Raw genomic sequence first — 23,661 nt, 5'->3', positions numbered from 1 at the left:
ATCTGGGATTTATCCACTTAAAATAGCAAAAATAAGTGTTGTGAACAAACTTAGATAACTTAAACTCAAAAATCAGCCTTGACAGAAAAGTTTTGGTCCAATCTCGGACTATTTTGACCCCATTAATAATAATATTTTTCAAAACTGTTTGACATGAAAAACGTTCAGGTCTATACCTTTATAATTACTACTCTCACGTTTTCATACGATTTTTATACAATTTTTGACGAAATTTGCAAAACTGTCTATCAGATTTGAAATAATTTTGGACCAGCCTGTGAAGGTAAGCAATTTCACACTTGTTAGAAGACATTAAAAATTATGAGAAACATTGTGAGCAAAGTAGACATAATTTTCAAAATTCCAGAATTTACGGATCCAAATTTCGACTTACGATGATTTTTCTACAAAATTTCCAAAAACTAGGTCTGGAAAGATCAAAAACTAGAAAAATATGTATTTCCACATAAATCAAGTAAAAAATGATATTTTGACAAAAATGGGTTTAAAATGTTATTTTTACTACAAACTAGTCATCAACACAAGTTTTGAACAAAATAGAGACTAAAGTGTTATTTTTACTATAATTGGACCTTAATTGAACACTTTGTGGCTTATTGGGCCAAGAACGTCATTTTTACAAAAAGTGGGCTTTTTATATCATTTTTGTAAATAATCAACCAAAAATAAACAAAATAATAACAAGCGGGTTAAAAACGATATTCATATTTGTCACACCCCCGAACCAAACGGCGGAAACGTCTGAGGGCTCGCGTGACTTAAATTGAATATCATCACAATGAATATACATGAATCATAACATCAACGTCATCATGCATCAATATATTACAACTAGAATTGTTCACATCAAGTACATTGTTTTAACATTACACATTCATAACATAAATAGTTTGAGTGTTTTTGATAAAACAAAGAGTCTAGGTCATAGATCCAAGCATGAACTTACCTTAGATGATGAGTTTTGTGGAATGATCTCTTTGAAAGCTTCCTAGATCTTGAAAATTTGGAAAGGAATGGAGAGAGTTTCTTTGAGAGAGTTTTGAGTGAAGTGTGTGTGTGTGTGTGTTTGGGAGACTCTCGGCCGAGAAGAAGCAAGAGAGAAGAAGAGAGATGAGTGAAGGGATGGTTGCATGGAAATATGAGAGTATGCATGGAAGACCATTAAATAAAAATGAGTTGGCACACACAAAGCCAACTCTTCCTTCTTGGTGGGCTTGGGCCGAGAGTAGAGAGGGAAAAGAGAAAGGATTGGGTCTTGAGTGCTTAGCCCATATTATGACTCACTTTGGATGATTTTTGGGCCCAATTAAATCAAAGTGTAACTTTTATGACCTATTAGGGCTAAATTAAGTTGGTTGTGACCCATTAAGGCCCATTTTAAAGTTATCCTAGTATCTTTTGGGCTCATAAGGCCCAAAAATATTAAGTTTCATGTATATGGGTCCATTTAGGGCCCATTAGAGAGTTCTAGATTCAAGATGGATAATTTGGAAGCTTATTAGTCCATTAGGCCCAATAAGGAAATCCTAGCCCAAAATGGACTCAAATTGGGATTTCAAAGGTTTCCAATTCTTTATTGACCATTTGTAGTGCTAGAAGGAAGTATTTGATGAAGTTTTGTTGTTATAGAATAAGCATCATGCATGTTTTCATGTTATTGATTCATAGTTGTTATAAGTGTTGTAGTTACAAGGGACCAAAATTTCTAGTTGTGACATCATCCCCCCGTTAGAGGGAATTTTGTCCTGAAATTCTTTTGAAAGCTAGATTTGAGAATGCAAGAATAGATGAGGGTACTTCTGCTTCATTTGATCTTCGCGTTCCCATGTGAATTCTGGTTCGCGTCTCGTGTTCCATCGAACTTTCACAATTGGAATGCGGCTCTGCTTGGTACGCTTTACCTCTTGGTCCATGATTTCAACCGGCTCCTCGATGAACAGAAGGTTCTCATTGATTTCGATTTCCTCTATTGGAATGATGAGAGTCTCGTCGGATAAGCACTTCTTCAAGTTGGAGACGTGGAACACAAGGTGTACACTGTTGAGCTCGGCGGGTAGTTGCAATCTATAAGCCACTGTACCGATTCGGGCAAGAATCTCGAAGGGTCCAATGTATCGAGGGTTCAGTTTGCCCCGCTTCCCAAAACGAATCACTCCTTTCCAAGGAGAGACTTTTAGTAACACCCTATCTCCGACTTCGAATTCCAAGGGCTTTCATCGTTTATTGGTGTAACTCTTTTGTCTGTCTCGTGACGATTGCAGTCGTGCTCTGATCTGAATTATCTTCTCGGCCGTCTCGCGTATGATTTTCGGTCCCGTTACGGCGTTGTTTGGCGTTTGCCCTCTCGCTAGCTGGGTGTCTCCTACCTCAGCCCAGCATAATGGTGATCTACATTTATGCCCGTATAATGCTTCGAAAGGAGCAACTTTGATACTCGAGTGATAACTGTTGTTATACGAGAACTCGATCAAAGGCAAGTGGGTATCCCATGATCTTCCAAAGTCTATTACACATGCACGGAGCATATCTTCTAGTGTTTGAATGATTCGCTCGCTTTGACCATCCGTTTGTGGGTGGTAGGCAGTGCTTATATCGAGTTATGTTCCCATAGCTTTCTGAAGCGATTGCCAAAAGCGTGAAGTAAATCTACTATCTCTATCTGAGATGATAGATATTAGTACTCCGTGGAGTCTCACGATTTCTTCGATGTAGATTCTTGTCAGGCGCTCCATCTTGTATGATTCCTTTATTGATAGGAAATGGGCGGATTTCGTTAGTCTATCAGCTATTACCCAGATCGTGTCCAAACCGTCCATCAACTTGGGTAGTTTGATCACAAAATCCATGGTAATCCTTTCCCATTTCCACTCGGGAATTACTAGCTGCTGTAGTAATCCAGAGGGCTTCTGATATTCCACCTTTACTTTAGCACAAGTGAGGCACTTGCTCACGTAAGTGGCAATCTCTGCCTTCATATTTGGCCACCAATAATGTTGCTTAACATCCAAGTACATTTTGTCTGAACCCGAATGGATGGAGTATCGCGTCTTGTGAGCTTCGTTCATGACTACCTCTCTGAATCCCCCAAGTTTAGGGACCCATATGCGGTTCATGAAGTAATATGATCCATCTTCCTTCACCTCCAAGTTCTTCTCCATTCCACACAGCGCTTCACTTGTTTTGTTTTCCGCCTTCATGGCATCTGACTGGGCCGTTTTGATTTGCGAGGTCAGGTGGGATTGGATGGTTATCGAGAGATTTTTCACACGACGACTTTAGTATTCTTTTCGACTCAATGCATCGGCTACCACGTTAGCCTTTCCTGGATGGTACTTGATTTCGCACTCGTAGTCGTTTAGCAGTTCGACCCATATTTGTTGCCTCATGTTTAGCTCTTTTTGATTCAAGATGTGCTGGAGACTCTTGTGGTCGGTGAAGATAGTGCACTTGGTACCGTACAGGTAGTGTCTCCAAATCTTCAGGGCAAAGACCACTGCTCCCAGCTCTAGATCGTGGGTCGTGTAATTCACTTCGTGCGTCTTTATTTGCCGGGACGCGTAAGCTATCACCTTTCCACGCTGCATGAGTACACAACCTAAACCCTGATTTGATGCATCGCAGTAGACTATAAAGTCATCTGTTCCTTCGGGTAGCGATAGCACCGGCGCACTGCAGAGTGCTTGCTTTAGAGATCGAAACGCGGCTTCCTGCTTGTCCGTCCATACGAAGGGTACGGCCTTTTGTGTAAGCATGGTAAGCGGTTTGGCCGTCTTAGAGATGTTTTGGATAAATCTCTTGTAATAGCCTGCGAGACCCAGAAACTGGCGAATTTCTGTGGGTGTTGTTGGGATTGCCCATCCTTCGATAGCTTGGATTTTAGAAGGATCCACATGAATTCCTTCCTGACTAACAACATGTCCCAAAAAGTTTGCGCTTCAGAGCCAAAACTCGCACTTGGAGAGTTTTACGTACAACTTTCGGTTCGCAGGGTTTCCAGGATTTTTCGAAGATGTTGGCCATGTTCTTCTTCGCTTCGGGAATATACTAGGATATCATCGATGAAAACGATTACGAAATTATCAAGAAAGGGTTGGCAGATTTGGTTCATTAGGTCCATGAATGAGGCAGGAGCATTCGTTAGACCGAAGGGCATTACGAGAAATTCATAATGTCCGTAACGATTTCGGAAGGCGGTTTTTGGAATATCCTCCTCCCGGACCTTGAGTTGGTGGTATCCAGATTGTAGATCTATCTTTGAGAAGTGACTAGCTCCTTGGAGCTAGTCGAATAGGTCGTCGATTCGTGGAAGTGGATATCGGTTTTTGACAGTGAGCTTGTTAAGTTCTCTGTAGTCGATACACATCCTGAAGGTACCGTCTTTCTTCTTAACGAAGAGAACTGGGGCTCCCCAAGGTGAGAAACTAGGTCGGATGAATCCTTTATCCAGAAGCTCACTGAGTTGGCCGGACAACTCTTGCATCTCCGCAGGAGCCAATCTGTAGGGCGATTTGGCGATGGGGGTAGCTCCTGGTACAAGGTCAATTCAAAACTCGACTTCTCTTTCTGGGGGTATCCTCGGAAGATCATCAGGAAAGATATCTGGGAACTCACAAGCTACTGGAATATCTTGAATGTTGACCTTTTTCTTGGATTTGTCTACTATGTGAGCCAGGAACGTCAAGTCCTTATTTTGTAGGTGATTCTGCGCTTTAATGCACAAGATAAGACGAAGGTTCGTGGTGGGTTTGTCCCCATAAACAACTAGGGTTTCACGATTTGGGAGATGAAGGCGAACGACCTTCTCGTGACACATAATTTCAGCATGGTGGGGACTTAACCAATCCATGCCGATAATCACATCAAAACTCCTAATGGAAACAGGCATTAAGTTTATTTGAAAGACATGGTGATTTAAGGATACGGTACATCCGATATAGATTTCCCCAGTGGACTCTGTCTTCCCATTAGCCATTTCCACTGTGAAGGTTTCATTAAGCTTCTGGGGTTGTTGATTTAACAAGTGTTTGAATTTATTTCTCACAAAACTCCGTTCTGCCTCGGTATCAAATAGGATGCATGCATAAGTGTGGTTTAGGAGAAACGTACCAGTAACAACAGTGGGATCCTGAACCGCTTCTCCCTGAACCATAGCTAGCACCCTTCCTGTTCCTGCGTTCCCCGGGTTGTTGGTGTTGGGGCAATTCCGACGGATATGCCCTGTCCTTCCACATCCGTAGCAAGTGGGGCTTGATCCCGTGTTATTGCTGTTGTTGTTGGTGTTGTTGTTGTTGTTGTTGTTATTGTTGCGGTTGTTGTTGTTGTTGTTGTTGTTGTTTCCTTGTGGTTAATTCTAGGGAGGATAGGTCCTGCAATACTTTGTAGTGTGACCCTTCCGATTGCAACTCGTGCAATGCATTTCCCTGCATTCGCCGTTATGGTGGTAGTTGCACCTGTTGCACTTTGGGAGATTCCCAGAATACTGCCTAGGAGCACTTGGATTAGCTGAGGCTGGAGCATGTGGTGTGAAGTGTTTGAGTGGTTGCAGCATTGACCGTCACCGTTTGTTGCTTCTTTGCCGATTCCGAGCCTTGTCGCCCTTTTCTCTTGTTGTTCCTTCCTTTCTTGTTGTCATTCTCTTTCTTGCCCTCGATTTCCGCTGGCTTCTAGCCCTTTTTGTTGTTGTGGTCGTACAGCTTCTTGGCCAATCTCTTGGCACTATCGAACATTTCAGGTTTTGCAGCGATCACATTTTCTTGGATCGGGGAGGTCAATCCCCAGATGAATCATTCGATTTTCTTTCCTTAAGACGTAATCATGCCAGGGCACAATAATGACAGCTCGCTAAACTTTGATATGTATGCATCTATATCAGAGTTTCGGTCGGTAAGATCCCACAGCTCTTGCTCCATCTTCTGAATCTCTCCACGGGGGCAGTATTCATCCATCAACATTTCCTTCATCTCTGTCCATGGCATAGAGTTGGCTACAGGGAGAGTCATGGCCTCTATATGTCCATTCCACCAGGTGAGAGCCTGGTCGACAAAGGTGCATGCGACAAACTTCACTTTCAATTCCTCGGGGCATTCACATATTTCGAACACTGATTCCACCTTCTCAATCCACCTTTTCAGGGCTATCACACCACCTGTGCCATTAAAGGTTCGTGGCTTGGCATTGGTGAAATCCTTGTGGGAGCATGTTTTGGTCGGTCCTTGATTGATCGCGTTGTTCGAACTTCCTGCTCCTTATCCGTTGACTCCTCCATTATTCCCTTGGTGAATCTATGCCATTGCTGCGGTGACCGCAACAGACACTTCTGCTTGGAATGCAGTTGAGTCAACTTCTGGAGGGGTTGGTCCAGGGTTACCGCGAGTTGGTCGTCGAGGCATCTTTCTGTCATGGAACGGAAAGATGTTGAGTGCCTATGGTTTTGTGAGATTGTGATCCTATAAACTAGGTGTGTAGCACGGACTTAAGCAATTTCACAATCTAGCATACAATCATGGATATATAACACATAGCAGATTACAACATCACAGTCGAACACATAAAACCTTTCATTAATATTATCTGCATTTTTGATACATGAAAATTTTGCTTGAAAGAGCAATACATAAGTGGTGCAATTTCGACAGCATAACGGCTCTATGAGTAGTGTAATCACTTAAACATAGAGTCGGGGTACATAGCATAGATCCTAGTGACATAGTACTAAAGACGGGTATGACTAGTTCCTCGTACGGTGAGACCTATATAGCAGGTAGTAGAGCAGGTCCTATTAGTAAGGATGACGACGACGCTCAATCTTCGAGGTGACATACCAGAAGTTCAGCTAGTTCATCCACCTCTTGGGTGATTACCTCTACTTTTCGCTCGGCTCGCACAACCCTTGCCTTGGCCATGATGAGTTGAAGCTTCAGGTTGATAACTGCCTCCTCGAGAGAGCGTAGATAGTCTGTATCCACCTCTTGAAACATGCGGGAATTTGATGGGGCTTCCAACTGGTGAGGTTCACTACGTGCCTCCTCTACGCCCTTTTCTTCGTCTGGCTCCTGGTCCAGCTCATCATAATCGAAATCAACTATCACGTATTCGTCCTGTTCCTCTTCAGGTCCAATGTCGTGTGCCCCTCCTTGATCTACCTCTAGCTCATCCTTGATCTTCCTGTGGGTTACTAGGACTTGATGAAACTGAATGCCCTGGTTTTCTCCTTCCATGTCGACTGAGAGGGGCATGCGAATAACTATCGTTACTCCTATGATGCTTCTATTATTGTATAGATTAAGTTGTTGTTCTCTTTTTGGTGATAAAAGGTTATGCTTTTAGGTTTTCCTACCATCGCGATTTCCTCGGGACACGTGATAGTTGTACCTTGGAGGAAATGTAGTTGATCAGGCTACATCCTCTCCTTGATACAACCATGTACAGTCCCAGCTCACCCGAGATGATATCATTATCTTGTTTGGTTTGGTATTATTTTATGTTCCCTAATTCACACAGGGAAAGATGTTTTATAGTTGTATTCTTATTTTTTTTGTTTTGTTTAGAGTTGGGTTAGTCCCTTTTTGGTTTATAGTTGCATATCAATATGTGGTTAGGTATGCTTGTTCACTATAAACAATGCTCTGATACCAACCTGTCACACCCCCGAACCAGACAGCGGAAACGTACGAGGGCTCGCGTGACTTAAATTGAATATCATCACAATGAATGTACATGAATCATAACATAAACGTCACCATGCATCAATATATTACAACTGGAATTGTTCACATCAAGTACATTGTTTTAATATTAAACATTCATAACATAAATAGTTTGAGTGTTTTTGATCAAACAAAGAGTCTAGGTCATAGATCCAAGCATGAACTTACCTTAGATGATGAGTTTTGTGGAATGATCTCTTTGAAAGCTTCCTAGATCTTGAAAATTTGGAAAGGAATGGAGAGAGCTTCTTTGAGAGAGTTTTAAGTGAAGTGTGTGTGTGTGTTTGGGAGACTCTTGGCCGAGAAGAAGCAAGAGAGAAGAAGAGAGATGAGTGAAGGGATGGTTGCATGGAAATATGAGAGTATGCATGGAAGACCATTAAAAAAATGAGTTGGCACACACAAAGTCAACTCTTCCTTCTTGGTGGGCTTGGGCTGAGAGTGGAGAGGGAAAAGAGAAAGGATTGGGTCTTGAGTGCTTAGCCCATATTATGACTCGCTTTGGATGATGTTTGGGCCCAATTAAATCAAAGTGTAATTTTTATGACCTATTAGGGCCAAATTAAGTTGGTTGTGACCCATTAAGGCCCATTAAAGTTATCCTAGTATATTTTGGTCTCATAAGGCCCAAAAATATTAAGTTTCATGTATATGGGTCCATTTAGGGCCCATTAGAGAGTTCTAGATTCAAGATGGATAATTTGGAAGTTTATTAGTCCATTAGGCCCAATAAGGAAATCCTAGTCCAAAATGGACTCAAATTGGGATTTCAAAGGTTTCCAATTCTTTATTGACCATTTGTAGTGCTAGAAGGAAGTATTTGATGAAGTTTTGTTGTTATAGAATAAGTGTCATGCATGTTTTCATGTTATTGATTCATAGTTGTTATAAGTGTTGTAGTTACAAGGCACCAAAAATTCTAGTTGTGACAATATCCTTATTGGGCCTAGAAATAATATACATGTTTAGTGGGCCTTAGTGTCCTCTTACATGTATATTGGGCTTAGGATAGACATTCATATTCCTTTGAGCCTGGAAATAATAGATATGTATAGTGGGCCTTAGTGGTCCACTTACATGTTTATTGGGCCTAGGAATGAGTTTTATATGTGTTCTTCTTTCTTTTCCGTGTAAATTTTCGATTAAGGATCTAGTGAGACCTGTCGGTTGGCACCTTTGAGTGTACAATCGTAGTCTGTAGTTATAACCAGAGTTTCCTGGAGGGAAAGCGGGAGGTTGTCTATAGATCTATACGGGGGTGACACCCCACACTTGAGTTGTTCGCTACAGTTAGACTAGGCCAGTCTAGGGTGACAAAAACCTTATTCTATTCCGGCGGCGTCCTAAAGACGCAAAGACAAGCGAAATTGTCATTATTATGTATGGTTATAGCGACTCACTTAGAGGAATTAACGTTATAAGATTTACGGGAAACCATTCTATTTTCTTTTTTGGGATGAAACGGGAAACCTTCTTTTTGATAAAACAACAACCTATAAGCATCGGTACTCAACCACCGGGGTTGAGATTTCAGCAGTATCTATTGAAGACAACATCGGGTTGTCTGGAAATCATTCTCTTTCTTTCACAAACATTAACAAACATGCATTAATATAAGATCGGACACAAATATTTCAAACCATTTCTTTTTAGAAAATATTGAATTTTTGAAAGCACTATGAAAACGATTCTAAACAAGTACAAAAACCATTTTTATTCAAAACTGCTTATGAACTCACCAACTTTTTATTTGATGCTTTTTCAAAACGACTTGTATTCTCAGGAATTCCAGTAGTAGGTAATAAGTTCGACTATAAGATCAAGTGGTGCGATTTCAAAAAATTTTACTTTCTTACTTTTGTGTAACTAATGAACAAGATTCAATATGTAAACTATGTAAGTGTGTATTTCCAATGTATGATGATTGGTTTCTATGTTTCATTCATATTCAATTGTTATGATATTGTACACGAAGTCATCCGCTCCCGGACGTTTCCGCCGTCCAGGTTCGGGGGTGTGACAGATTTGTTTTATGGGTTTATCATTGTTCTTTACCAAAATTGACACCATGATGTATTTCATTTCTGATTTGTTTTATGGGTTCGATTTTGATTGTTCTTTACCAGATTGAGGCGATGATGATTTTTATTTGCGAAACAAGTTGGTGTAACAGCCATAAATTTTACGCCAAATTTAAACTTTTTTAATCATAAATAAAAACCAAATATCATTGTTTACAAAATGTTTTCAAATCATTTTCCATCAGAGTGTCCCAAAAATCATCACATAAGGATGAGGAGTGGTACAGTCACGCCTTCGCCTTTCCATGATCTCCTGAAGTACCACACTGACAGAACCATATCAGTAATAATCAATCAATCATCATACATACTAGGCCATCGGCCTGACTAGACAGCCCTGTCGGGCCTACAGTTGTTTGAATCTATCCCGAGCCTTCGACATGACTGGTCCACCACATGGGCCTACAGTCTCCCCGGACCGCTCATAGGGTATATTGGCCTTCAGCACAAAGCAGGACCGCCTCAACCCAACCACCATCAAATAACCATGTGCGCATACTATCATATACAGGCATATACAAACATCAAACATATCCGTCACACTAATCATCAATCATAAAATTCTCCTGTAACTAGAGTACCGACCTAGCAGGTCACTACATACCAATCCCTACGGATCATAAGAGCATAACATACTGTCTACCCTGATTCCGATCTAACAGATCATAACCACATGTAGCATACCATAACAATAACAACTAAAGGGCCGACCTTGGTTCCGTAGACCCTATCGATATAGTGGGGATAACTAACCTCGCAGATGTCGACACGAACGGTAGACTCCAACTCTCGAATCACTTGACACAGATTCCACCACCTATCATCATATTACATCATACTCATAAGTCCTTAACCTTATAAGGTACTCCATAACCCACTAGTCAACCCATGGTCAAGGTCAAAGTCCTCAGTCAAGGTCAACAGTCCATGTTGACCTTAATTCGCCGATTACCCTTGGCTACTCGCCGAGTTCCCTGAAGTACATTCCAACTCGCCGAGTCATCGGAGTGACTCGTCGAGTCCCTTTGATTCTCGATCAAACTTAAGGTCACCCGTCGAGTTCCCTCCTTGCAACTCAACGGATACACACTTATACATATCCCAAAGAAAACTCATCCGACTCACCGAGTTGTTCTTCAACTCGTCGAGTCTTATGGTGATCTTCATTGGACTCGTCAAGTTGTTCATCCAACTCGTCGAGTTCACGGTCATATTCATGTGACTCGCCGAGTCCATTCAGTCCTTTTCCTCCATACAGACATATTTTGAGCCATGCAACGGTTCCAACTCATAGATCCAAGCTTCTTGGGAATGCTTATCATGTAAAGTTGCAAACTTTACGTGCATGCATGAGTATAAAGGCTCTAAATGTCTATTCTAAGTGCTTAATGGAACTTCATGCTCAAGAGGGACCTTAATCACAACCAAGACTATGACTTTATGCTTCTAGAATCCAAGGAGGGTCCAGATTGAAGTTACAACTTCAGGTCTAGCCCATAGCTCATCAAACCAACTTGAAAATCCATAAAAAGCCCTAGAAACTCAACAAAAGGGAAAAGGGAAGCAAGAATGGAACTTTGATGCCTCCAAAGGATGCTAGCTGAGGCAAATCCTGCTTCCCACTCCTTCCTAGCTTCAATTTCCTTGCACTCTTAGCTTCTTCCTCCAAGATCCTCTTTTCCAAGCTTCAAACACCACACCAAGGCACACACACACACGAATTAGGGTTTTAAGGGGCTCTCAAAGACTGTAAAGAGTCCAAAGGAGGCTAAGGCTCCTTTAAATAGAGGTGCAAACCACGGGATTTAGGGTTTCCACTGCCAGCTCCTACTCGTCGAGTCCAACATGGACTCGTCGAGTAGGTCACTTAACACGTGATCCCACCTCGCTGATACTCGACGAGTAGGTCAACCAACTCGTCGAGTAGAGCTTAACTCAATGAATCTTATTTAAGCAATACCTGAGAACCGGGGCAATACAATTCTCCCCCACTTGAACTAGACTTCGTCCTCGAAGTCCGCTGGAGTAAACATTGCCGGGTAATGCTCGCGCATCTCCGCCTCCGGCTCCCATGTCCACTCGGATCCCTTCCGATGTTCGCACTGTACCCTTACTAAAGGTATTTCCTTGTTCCGCAGAATCTTCTTCTTCCTTTCCAAAATAGCCACAGGCCTCTCCACATAGTTCAGGAGCTCATCGACCTGAATGTCATCCAACGATACGACTGCCTCCTGGTCCATAATGCATTTTCGCAATTGCGAAACATGAAATGTGCTGTGGATCCGGCTAAGCTCCTCCGGAAGCTCTAGACTATAAGCCACCCTGCCAACCCTGAAAATAATCCTGAACGACCCAATATAACGGGGACCCAATTTTCCCCTCTTCCTGAAGCGGATCACACCCTTCCAGGGTGATACCTTCAGGAAGACCATGTCACCGACTTGAAATTCCAGCTCAGATCGGCGACGGTCGGCATAACTTTTCTGCCGACTCTGAGCGGTCTGCAGAAGCTGTCTAATTTGTTGTATCATCTCGGTAGTTTGCAGAACTACCTCTGTCCTGTAACACCGTGAATTTCAAAATAATTTTTCGCAAATTATAAAAACATTTCTCATTTAATTTTCATAAAAACATTAAGTTTAAATCCCAATTCACATCATACAAAATCCCAAGATCACATATATATCAAAAATCCCATGCGTGTGTACAGATCAAGCCGGCACCTTCCCACGGTCATCGCTAGTACCTGAAACAACAAGACTAACACTGTAAGCACAAAGCTTAGTGAGTTCCCCAAAATACCACATAAACATATATTAGCCACTCAAGGCTATAACTCTATGGGTCCGTGCACCCACGCTCTGTGAACCCTCAGGTTCTAACTCTTGGAACCTTTCGGTTCCAACTCTATAAACATGCACAACATAAATCACATAGACATCATGCAGTGCAACACATAGCATACACATAACATACACATACTCTGACACATAACTCTGATTACCTACTCAAGGTAAAGTATAGTGAGAAGACTCATCTCGTGTGTCTGATAACTTGCGAATCCTGGAAATCACTCGTGCTCGATCCTCCGAGCTATAATCCTCCTATAACATTAGATGTCTCTAATTAACACTTTTACCACTAAGGTTGACTACCCCTATCAAGTCAACACTGGTCAACTCTGGTCAACGGTCAACGGTCAACTTTGACCGGACTCGGCGAGTGCACTAGGGCGACTCGGCGAGTCTATACGTATTCACCAACTCTCTAGGATTCCCTTTGTGACACGTCGAGTACACCCCTGACTCGACGGGTTCCACCTGGCATGAATCGCGGGGCCATCACGACTCAACTCGCCGAGTCTTAAGAACAACTCGGCGAGTCCCAGCTCGACTCAGTCCACCTGTCAACCCTCGCTAACTCTCCCTGACTCACTGAGTCAACTCATAACTCGGCTGGACCACTCACTGAGTGGTCGAGGACAATCTTCATGCTACTCGCCGAGTCTGTTCTTCAGACTCGGCGAGTCCATGCCATGCAACTACTCAAACTAGCTTCTGAGGTCAGATCCGCACCATCCACTCATAGATCTGGCCCTCCTAAGCTTATTTACCACGTAAAGTCTATATCTTGGTGCTCATAACACACCTACAAGGCTCTTTTTGGAGAAATAACCTCTAAAATGGCAGCCCTAGCCTCTAACCCAAAAGATAGGGCATAAAGCATGACATTAAGGACTCTCTGGACCTGCTAAGGTCCAGATCTAAGCACCATATCCCCATGGGACCTCTCACACTTCCAATACAAAGCAAATAAGGCATGAAGAAACCCTAGATTCGACCAAATCAACAAAATACGGAAATAAGCTCTGAATGATACCTCAAGAAGCCTCCTCTGATGAAATGAAAGAAGATCCAAGCTCCCCAACTCCTCTAGCTTGACTTTCCTCTTCCTTTCTTGCAAAAACACACAAATTTGGTGAACAATAGCCTCTTATCTCACTCACATGAATCCCTCAGCTGCTTTGGTGCTCTCAAGATAAAGGTAGCTGCAATGAAGGGCCATAAGGTCCTTTAAATAGGGCTTAGGACCGGGAATTTAGGGTTTCATTAAACAGCGAGGACTCGCCGAGTCCATTCCTTGGACTCGTCGAGTCCGGGCGCGAACCCGCGTCCTGAACCACGATCCTACTCGGCGAGTTTGAGCTCCAACTCACCGAGTCCCCTCACAAAACTCCAAAAATATAAGCATAAAAGATACCTGGAGATCCGGGCTGTTACAATTCTCCCCCACTAGAACTAGACTTCGCCCTCGGAGTCTCGCTCTGCAAATAGCTCCAGATGCTGCTCACGCATCTCACGCTCCGGCTCCCAGGTCATCTCCGATCCCTTCCGATGCTGCCACTGAACCAACACTAGGGGTACTTCCTTGTTCCTCAAAACCTTGATTTTTCGATCTCTGATGGCCACTGGTCTCTCAGCATAATTCAGGCTAGCATCCACCTGAATATCCTCTAATGGAACCACTGCCGACTCATCGGCTATACACTTCCTCAGCTGCGACACATGAAAAGTGTCGTGAATCTGCCCCAACTCTACTGGCAAATCCAAACGATAGGCGACCCGGCCTACCGTCGCGATCACACGGAATGGACCAATATACCGGGGCTCCAACTTGCCCCTCTTCCTGAATCGAATCACTCCTTTCCAAGGAGAGACCTTCAGGAGAACAAAGTCGCCGACCTGAAACTCAAGCTCGGACCAGCGCCTGTCTGCATAACTCTTCTGTCGGCTCTGAGCGGTCAACAACCTCTGTCTGACCTACTGAATCTGCTCTATCGTCTGAAGCACGATCTCTATACTGCCCATCACCCGCTGGCCGGCCTCTCCCCAACAAATAGGGGTCCGACACCTCCTCCCATACAACAGCTCAAAGGCTGGCATACCAATGCTCGAATGATGGCTGTTGTTGTAGGAAAACTCTGCCAAGGGTAAATACGCATCCCAGCTACCCCCGAAATCCAACACACATGCCCGGAGCATGTCCTCAAGCGTCTGAATCGTCCGCTCACTTTGACCGTATGTCTGGGGATGATATGCGGTACTAAAATGCAGTCTAGTACCCAACTCCTCATGAAATTTCTTCCAGAATCTGGAAGTGAAGCACACATCACGGTCTGAAACAATCGAGATCGGCACCCCATGCCAAGATACCACTTCCTTCACATACACCTCAACCAATTTCTCTGCTGAAGAACTCTCACTGATGGCAAGGAAGTGAGCGCTCTTTGTCAACCTGTCCACAATCACCCAAATTGCGTCAACTCCCCTGGCAGTCCTCGGCAATTTGGTGATGAAATCCATAGTGATCTGTTCCCACTTCCACTCGGGAACCTCCAACGGCTGCAACTTTCCATGTGGCCTCTGATGCTCGGCCTTAACCCTACGACAGGTCAAGCACCTCTCAACAAACCACGCAACATCCCTCTTCATACAGGGCCGCCAATACTCTTTTCTCAAATCCAAATACATCTTCGTGGCCCCCGGATGGATCGAAAATTTCGACCAATGAGCCTCCTCCATCAAAATGGTATGCGTTCCTCCCACAAACGGTACCCAGATACGCCCCTGAAAAGTCATAAGCCCCCGACCATCGGTAACGAACTCTGAAACCAAACCAACAACCCGTTCCCTCTTCTGCATCTCAGGTTGCACAGCCTCGGCCTGTGCCCCGCGAATGGCGTCGAATACCGGAGCCATCACGGTCAATCTCAAACATACATCCCGTAGTGGAGTGCTCTCCGTCCTGCGGCTCAATGCATCGGCTACCACATTAGCCTTGCCTGGGTGGTATAGGATCTCACAATCATAATCCTTGACCACATCCAACCACCTTCTCTGTCGCATATTTAGGTTGGGCTGATCCATCAAATACTTCAAACTCTTATGGTCTGTGTATATCGTACACCGAACCCTATACAAGTAGTGACACCAAATCTTGAGGGCGAACACCACTGCCCCCAACTCTAGATCATGGGTGGGATATCTCGACTCATGAGGCTTTAGCTGCCTTGATGCATACGCTATCACATGCCCCCTCTGCATCAGCACCGCTCCCAATCCCAAAATCGATGCATCACAGTATACCACAAAGTCCTCCATCCCTTCCGGGAGAGCTAACACCGGAGCTTCGCACAACCTCTGGCAAAGTGTCTCAAAGGAGGCCTGCTGCTCGGGGCCCCATGAAAAAGCAACACCATTCCGGGTCAATCTGGTGAGTGGCACTGCGATCTTAGAGAAATCCCTGATAAACCTCCGATAATACCCTGCCAACCCTAGAAAACTCCTGATCTCGGAGGGTGACTTCGGCACCTCCCAACTCATCACTGCCTCAACCTTGGCCAGATCGACCAATATCCCTTTCTGATTAACGAGATGTCCTAAGAACTGGACCTCCCGTAACCAAAAATCACACTTGGAGAATTTGGCATAAAGCCTCTCCGATCTCAGAACTCCGAGAACCTCCCGCAAATGCTCCTCATGCTGCTCTCTAGATCTCGAATATACCAGAATATCATCGATAAATACAATCACTGACCGATCCAGCATTGGCCTACATACTCGGTTCATGAGATCCATGAACACTGCCGGGGCATTGGTGAGCCCGAAAGGCATCACCACAAACTCGTAATGCCCATAACGCGTCCTGAACGCTGTCTTCTGGATGTCCTCATCCCGCACCCTCACCTGATGATACCCAGACCTCAAATCGATCTTGGAGAACCAAGATGCTCCCTGCAACTGATCGAACATATCGTCGATCCTCGGCAACGAGTAACGGTTCTTGACCGTTAGCTTGTTCAACTCCCGGTAATCAATACACATCCGGTGTGAACCATCCTTCTTTTTGACGAACAAGATAGGTGCTCCCCACGGCGAGCTGCTCGGCCGAATAAACCCCTTCCCCAGCAGCTCCTGAAGCTGCAAGGATAACTCTTGCATCTCTGGAGGTGCAAGGCGATAAGGTACCTTGGCGATAGGCGCGGCCCCCGGAACCAAATCTATGCTGAACTCCACTTGCCTCACAGGAGGCACACCCGACAACTCCTCGGGAAACACATCCAGGAACTCATGCACCACCGGGACCTCCTCAACTGAACTCGGCCTCTTGGAATCCACCCGCGCATCCATCACATATGCCACAAAACCCTTACAGCCCTGCTGTAGACATTGCCTCGCTCTGGCGGCCGAACAAAACACTGATCCTGAACATGTACCCTCGCCGTACACCGAAAGAACTCCCCCACTAGGGTCTCGTATGGTCACCAGCTGACGCTCGCAGTCGATAACCGCACCAAATCTGCTCAACCAGTCCATGCCCGCAATGACATAGACATCACCGATCGCAATAGGAACCAGATCAATCGGGAACTCAACACCAAAAATCTCGACTACGCAACCTCGGAGAACCTCCGTGGCATATATCACTCTCTCATCAGCTATGGAAACTCTCAGAGGTCGACTCAACGCCTCACGACTAACACTGAGATGCTGACTATAAGCCAAGGATACAAAAGACTGACTCGCACCCGAGTCAAATAACACCAAGGCAGGTACATAATTCACAAGAAAAGTACCTACGCATAACATAACATAAACATAATATCTCATCATCAAAATAAATACATGAAAGAATACATACTAGCCACGACATCGGGCGCTGCGCGGACCTCCTCCGCGGTCAGCTGAAAAGCTCTCCCTCGTGCCCTCGGCGCCTCGGCCTTCACCGGCCGACTCTCTGTAGCTCTGATGGCGGTAGGGGCAGATCCCTGAGTTGCTCCCTGAAATGACCCTCGCAACTGCGGACACTCTGCCTTCCGGTGTCCGTTCTGATTGCAGTGGAAGCACACTGCAAACCCCTTGGGGCAATCCTTGGCCATATGCCCCTCCTTGCCACATTTGTAGCAAGATCCCGCTGTACAGACTCCATCGTGACCCTTGCCACACTTCCCACAAGTGCGGCCCTTCTAGCTTCCTGGTTTGGGATCAGCGGGCTTGGCCCGCTTGGCTGCCGGCTGAGACTGTGTCGGTCGCCGATCCCTCCCCTGAGACTCCGCCTCCTCCCTGGCCTGAGTCTCTAGCTCAATCTCCCTCTTCCGGGCATTTTCCTGAAGTTTAGCAAATGTCTGGTACGAGGAGTTCGCCACGAACTCCCGAATATCCCACCTCAAAATGCTCAAATAACGGCTCATACGTGCCTGCTCAGTGGACACGTGCTCAGGGCAGAACATCGCCCTCTCATGGAACATCCTGGTAATCGTTGTAACTGACTCAGTACCCCGCTTGAGGGTCAGAAACTCCTATGCCAAACGCTCCCTCTCCACCTGGGGAACGTACTCATCTCGGAACATGACAGTGAACCTCTCCCAGATCACTACCGCAAGCTCAGTAGGCGTATAATGCGCCGTCACAAACTTCCACCAGTCCTTCGCTCCTAAGCGAAGCTGGTTCAGCGCGAACCGAACCTTCAAATGCTCAGGAGATGAGCAAGTGAAGAAGCACCCCTCTATATCAGATATCCATCTCATAGCTGCCACTGGACCCTGGGTCCCATCAAACTCTGGTGGTTTTGTGTTGCTGAACTCCCGGAACAGCAACGCATCACCACCTTGCGGCCTCGCGGCAGCAATCACTGCGGTGGCCGCTGCAACAGCAGCCTCAGAAAGAGCGGCATACCGCTCGTCGAAGGTCTCAATCAGCGTGGTCTTAATAGACCCGAACATCTCTGGTATCTCTGCCCTGATAGCCGCAACCACCTCCTCGTGGATGACCCGGCGGATCTCCTCATCACTGGTATCACTGCTCTCAGGCATCAAACGTGTCCTCACCATGATCTACCTCTGAAATACAACATACGAAAAAGTAGAACCCCTTCGAGCATACTCACACTCGACAACTCATTCCTCCTTGATCCTTGGTATTCCAAAAATTCTTACTTGGGCTGTACACCGCTCCGGTGCTTTCAGTAGTACGGGCCCAATACTACTGTCCACACCGTATCAGAATACATCCCAAGTCCTCCTCTTCGGATCCCAAATTCCAAGTACTCTATCATGCGTAGATCACTCACTAATAGATCTCTCACAAGCCCCTCGCTGCTACCTACTCACTCTCAAGCATCTCATAGCAGCTCACCTCTTCCTAGGCTAAGGCATCACAAATCAGGCCACTCTAGTCCTAATAGGAATACCTAGTCTACTCTAGCATGCGGATACATCATATCAATATCAATAGCACATAACATGAGGGTATTTTGGGAAATCACCGTTCGGGCGCGGACTGATCGTACACACAACTCTGCTCTGCGTTTCTTTTCAAAATCTTTTACTCTTTTTGAAAATACTTCTCAAATCCTCAGTTTGAGTTCAAATACGCCTGAAGGTGTACTCGAATCCCTCAAACTGTAACAGCCCGGAATTTCAGGTATTTCTCTAAATTATTTTTGGGGCACATTTAGGAGGGGACTCGGCGAGTTGGTGCATGACTCGCCGAGTAGGGCCGTGGTCTTGGTCGCAGATGCGCGACTGGACTCGACGAGTCCAATAAGGGACTCGGCGAGTCGACGCTGTTCAGCTGAACCCTAGCCGTTTCGATTCTGAAACGTATATAACGATCTTATGGCCGTCATGTCGCATCTTTTGGCCGGTTGAAGATCCCCTGGGAGTGTGTGAGCATCTGAAGCAAGAGAGAGGATTTGAGAAGGCTTGAAGAGATCGTTGGACAAGGAGGAGCAAGGTGGTGATCAAAGGAATCGAGGACTGGAGGTTTGGAGACACAAGGAACACGTTTCCAGGTAATCTTCGGATCGAAATCTGTAGCTTTATGTTGTATGCGAATTTAGGGTTTAGGAAACCCATTTAAGGGATTGTTGGATTGTAGTGATGTTATAAGTGTTTAAAAACCCCGGTATTAGTATATGTGAAAGTCCAGGAAGCCCCATATCTATATATTTCGAAATCATGCGAAATACAGGAGGCAGCGGATTGGCTGCATGGCGAGGACTCGCCGAGTCCAATGATCAGACTCGGCGAGTAGCTTGAAGACCTATTGAAACTCGTCGAGTTGTTCTTCAGACTCGGCGAGTAGCTTGAAGATCTACAGGAACTCGTCGAGTCGTTCTTCAGACTCGGCGAGTAGTGTCAGGGTGTCTATACTCGTCGAGTTACCCTTTAGACTCGACGAGTCCGGTCAAGGTTGACCGTTGACCTGTATATAACTTAGTAGGGTCAGTTGTCTTGTTTGATAAGATCATTAATAAAGGTATGTGGTATTATAGGGAATCTGCGGATTAGCGGATCGAGTGCGAGTAGCTCGAAGGGTTTATAGCTTGCATACTACGAGGTGAGTCTTCTCACTATACTTCACCCGGAAGGGTTTGACTGTGAGACCGGAAGGTCGTATTTGTTATATCTATGCTATGTCTAGAGAGGTAGATGCTTTATGTGTGATGTATGCTTATATGTGATGTATACTTATACGGGCCGGAAGGCGAGACCTTATGTGACAGAAAGAACGGTATGATGTATGACTTATGTGTTATGTGCGTTATGTTACATGTGTTATGTTTTAAACTATTATGGGCCAGAAGGCAAAACACTATGGGCCGGAAGGCAATCTAGTACGGGCCGGAAGGCGATACGTTATGGGCCGGAAGGCGATTATATTACGGGCCGGAAGGCAATGTTATGTGGACTGAAAGGTCCGGGCCGGAAGGCGTATGTGGGTAAGTCGTATACTGGGGAACTCACTAAGCATTTATGCTTACTAGTTGTGGTTATGTTTTTTTCCAGGTACTAGTGATGACCGTGGGAAGGCGCCGGCGTGACACGTACACACTGCCGCTGTTGAAGATCATGAAGATTTATTATTTATACTTTTGAAATAAACTTGGAATAAACCCTTTTGTCGAATAATGATGCTTTGTTTTAAATGAAAAATTTATTTGAAAATTGAGCTGTTACACAAACCAAGGCTCTGATACCAACTTGTAACACCGTGAATTTCAAAATAATTTTTCGCAAATTATAAAAACATTTCTCATTTAATTTTCATAAAAACATTAAGTTTAAATCCCAATTCACATCATACAAAATCCCAAGATCACATATATATCAAAAATTCCATGCGTGTGTACAGATCAAGCCGTCGCCTTCCCACGTTCATCGCTAGTACCTGAAACAACAACACTAACACTGTAAGCACAAAGCTTAGTGAGTTCCCCAAAATACCACATAAACATATATTAGCCACTCAAGGCTATAACTCTATGGGCCCGTGCACCCACGCTCTGTGAACCCTCAGGTTCTAACTCTGGGAACCTTCCGGTTCCAACTCTATAAACATGCACAACATAAATCACATAGACATCATGCAGTACAACACATAGCATACACATAACATACATATACTCTGACACATAACTCTGATTACCTACTCAAGGTAAAGTATAGTGAGAAGACTCACCTCGTGTGTCTCGATAACTTGAGAATCCTGGAAATCACTCGTGCTCGATCCTCCGAGCTATAATCCTCCTATAACATCAGATGTCTCTAATTAACACTTTTACCACTAAGGTTGACTACCCCTATCAAGTTAACTCTGGTCAACGGTCAACGGTCAACTTTGACCGGACTCGGCGAGTGCACTAGGGCGACTCGGCGAGTCTATACGTATTCACCAACTCTCTTGGATTCCCTTTTTGACACGTCGAGTACACCCTTGACTCGACGGGTTCCACCTGGCATGAATCGCGGGGCCACCACGACTCAACTCGCCGAGTCTTAAGAACAACTCGGCGAGTCCCAGCTCGACTCAGTCCACCTGTCAACCCTCGCTAACTCTCCCTGACTCACTGAGTCAACTCATAACTCGGCTGGACCACTCACTGAGTGGTCGAGGACAATCTTCATGCTACTCGCCGAGTCTGTTCTTCAGACTCGGCGAGTCCATGCCATGCAACTACTCAAACTAGCTTCTGAGGTCAGATCCGCACCATCCACTCATAGATCTGGCCCTCCTAAGCTTATTTACCACGTAAAGTCTATATCTTGGTGCTCATAACACACCTACAAGGCTCTTTTTGGAGAAATAACCTCTAAAATGGCAGCCCTAGCCTCTAACCCAAAAGAGAGGGCATAAAGCATGACATTAGGGACTCTCTGGACCTGCTAAGGTCTAGATCTAAGCACCATATCCCCATGGGACCTCTCACACTTCCAATACAAACCAAATAAGGCATGAAGAAACCCTAGATTCGACCAAATCAACAAAATACGGAAATAAGCTCTGAATGATACCTCAAGAAGCCTCCTCTGATGAAATGAAAGAATATCCAAGCTCCCCAACTCCTCTAGCTTGACTTTCCTCTTCCTTTCTTGCAAAAACACACAAATTTGGTGAACAATAGCCTCTTATCTCACTCACACGAATCCCTCAGCTGCTTTGGTGCTCTCAAGATAAAGGTAGCCGCAATGAAGGGCCATAAGGTCCTTTAAATAGGGCTTAGGACCGGGAATTTAGGGTTTCATTAAACAGCGAGGACTCGCCGAGTCCATTCCTTGGACTCGTCGAGTCCGGGCGCGAACCCGCGTCCTGAACCGCGATCCTACTCGGCGAGTTTGAGCTCCAACTCGCCGAGTCCCCTCACAAAACTCCAAAAATATAAGCATAAAATATACTTGGAGATCCGGGCTGTTACATGTCCGACCCATCACTCTGTGCCCAACTTCGCCCCATCAGACTGGGGTCCTACACTTCCGCCCATACAATAGCTCGAAAGGCGGGGTGCCAATACTGGAATGATAGTTGTTGTTGTAGGCGAACTCTTCAAGCGGTAGGTGGGAATCCCAACTCCCACCGAAATCAATAGCGCACGCCCTCAACATATCCTCGAGGGTCTGAATGGTCCGCTCACTCTACTCATTCGTCTGCGGATGGAACGCCGTACTAAAATGTAGTCGTGTACCCAGTTCCTCATGGAACTTCTGCAAAAAACGGGAAGTAAACCTGACATCTCGATCGGAAATGATAGAAACCGGAACCCCATGACGAGAGACAACCTCTCTGACGAACAGGTCAGCCAACTTCTCTGCTGATGAACTCTCCCGTATGGCTAGGAAATGGGCACTCTTGGTCAATCGATCCACGATGACCCATATAGCATCGAATCCCCTTGCCGTCTTCGGAAACTTCGTGATGAAATCCATCGCGATTTGTTCCTATTTCCACATGAGAATCTCCAGAGGCTGCAACTTACTATGCGACCTCTGATGCTCGGCCTTGGCCATCCTACAGGTCAAGCACCTCTCAACAAACCAAGCGATATCTCGCTTCTTGCCAGGCCACCAATAACTCGAACTAAAATCACGGTACATCTTGTGGCTCCCGGGTGAATCTGTGACAACTCGAAATTTCCATTCTGTACAAACTATATCACTTTAATAGAAGTTATAGCAGTCACAGTTAATTTTCAGACTTTTTCGCGTAAGTTTGAGTAATTCAGGGTTTACACTTCAGGAAATATCAGGAGAGTGGGTGCACTAGGGTTTTGTGCAACACTGTTATTCCAACACTCTATTGTATTAGATATCGTTTCAGGAATAAAAATATTTTCTGCCAAAAATATCTCAGGACTATAAATAGAATTCTGAACCAAATTCATTCATTATTCGTATTTCCAACTGGAGAAAAGCCATTTTCTCTCTCACGGATCTTCGGGGTTTTATCCCAAATCGCGAGTACCTCTTTCTAGTAGTGTTAGAAAGCTTTATATGTGTTAATAACATGATTTAGAAG

This window comes from Lactuca sativa, chromosome 3 (assembly GCF_002870075.4).
Source record: "Lactuca sativa cultivar Salinas chromosome 3, Lsat_Salinas_v11, whole genome shotgun sequence".
Taxonomy (NCBI): Eukaryota; Viridiplantae; Streptophyta; class Magnoliopsida; order Asterales; family Asteraceae; genus Lactuca; species Lactuca sativa.
The sequence above is the reverse complement of the archived record's forward strand: the minus strand, read 5'-3'. Positions refer to the sequence as shown.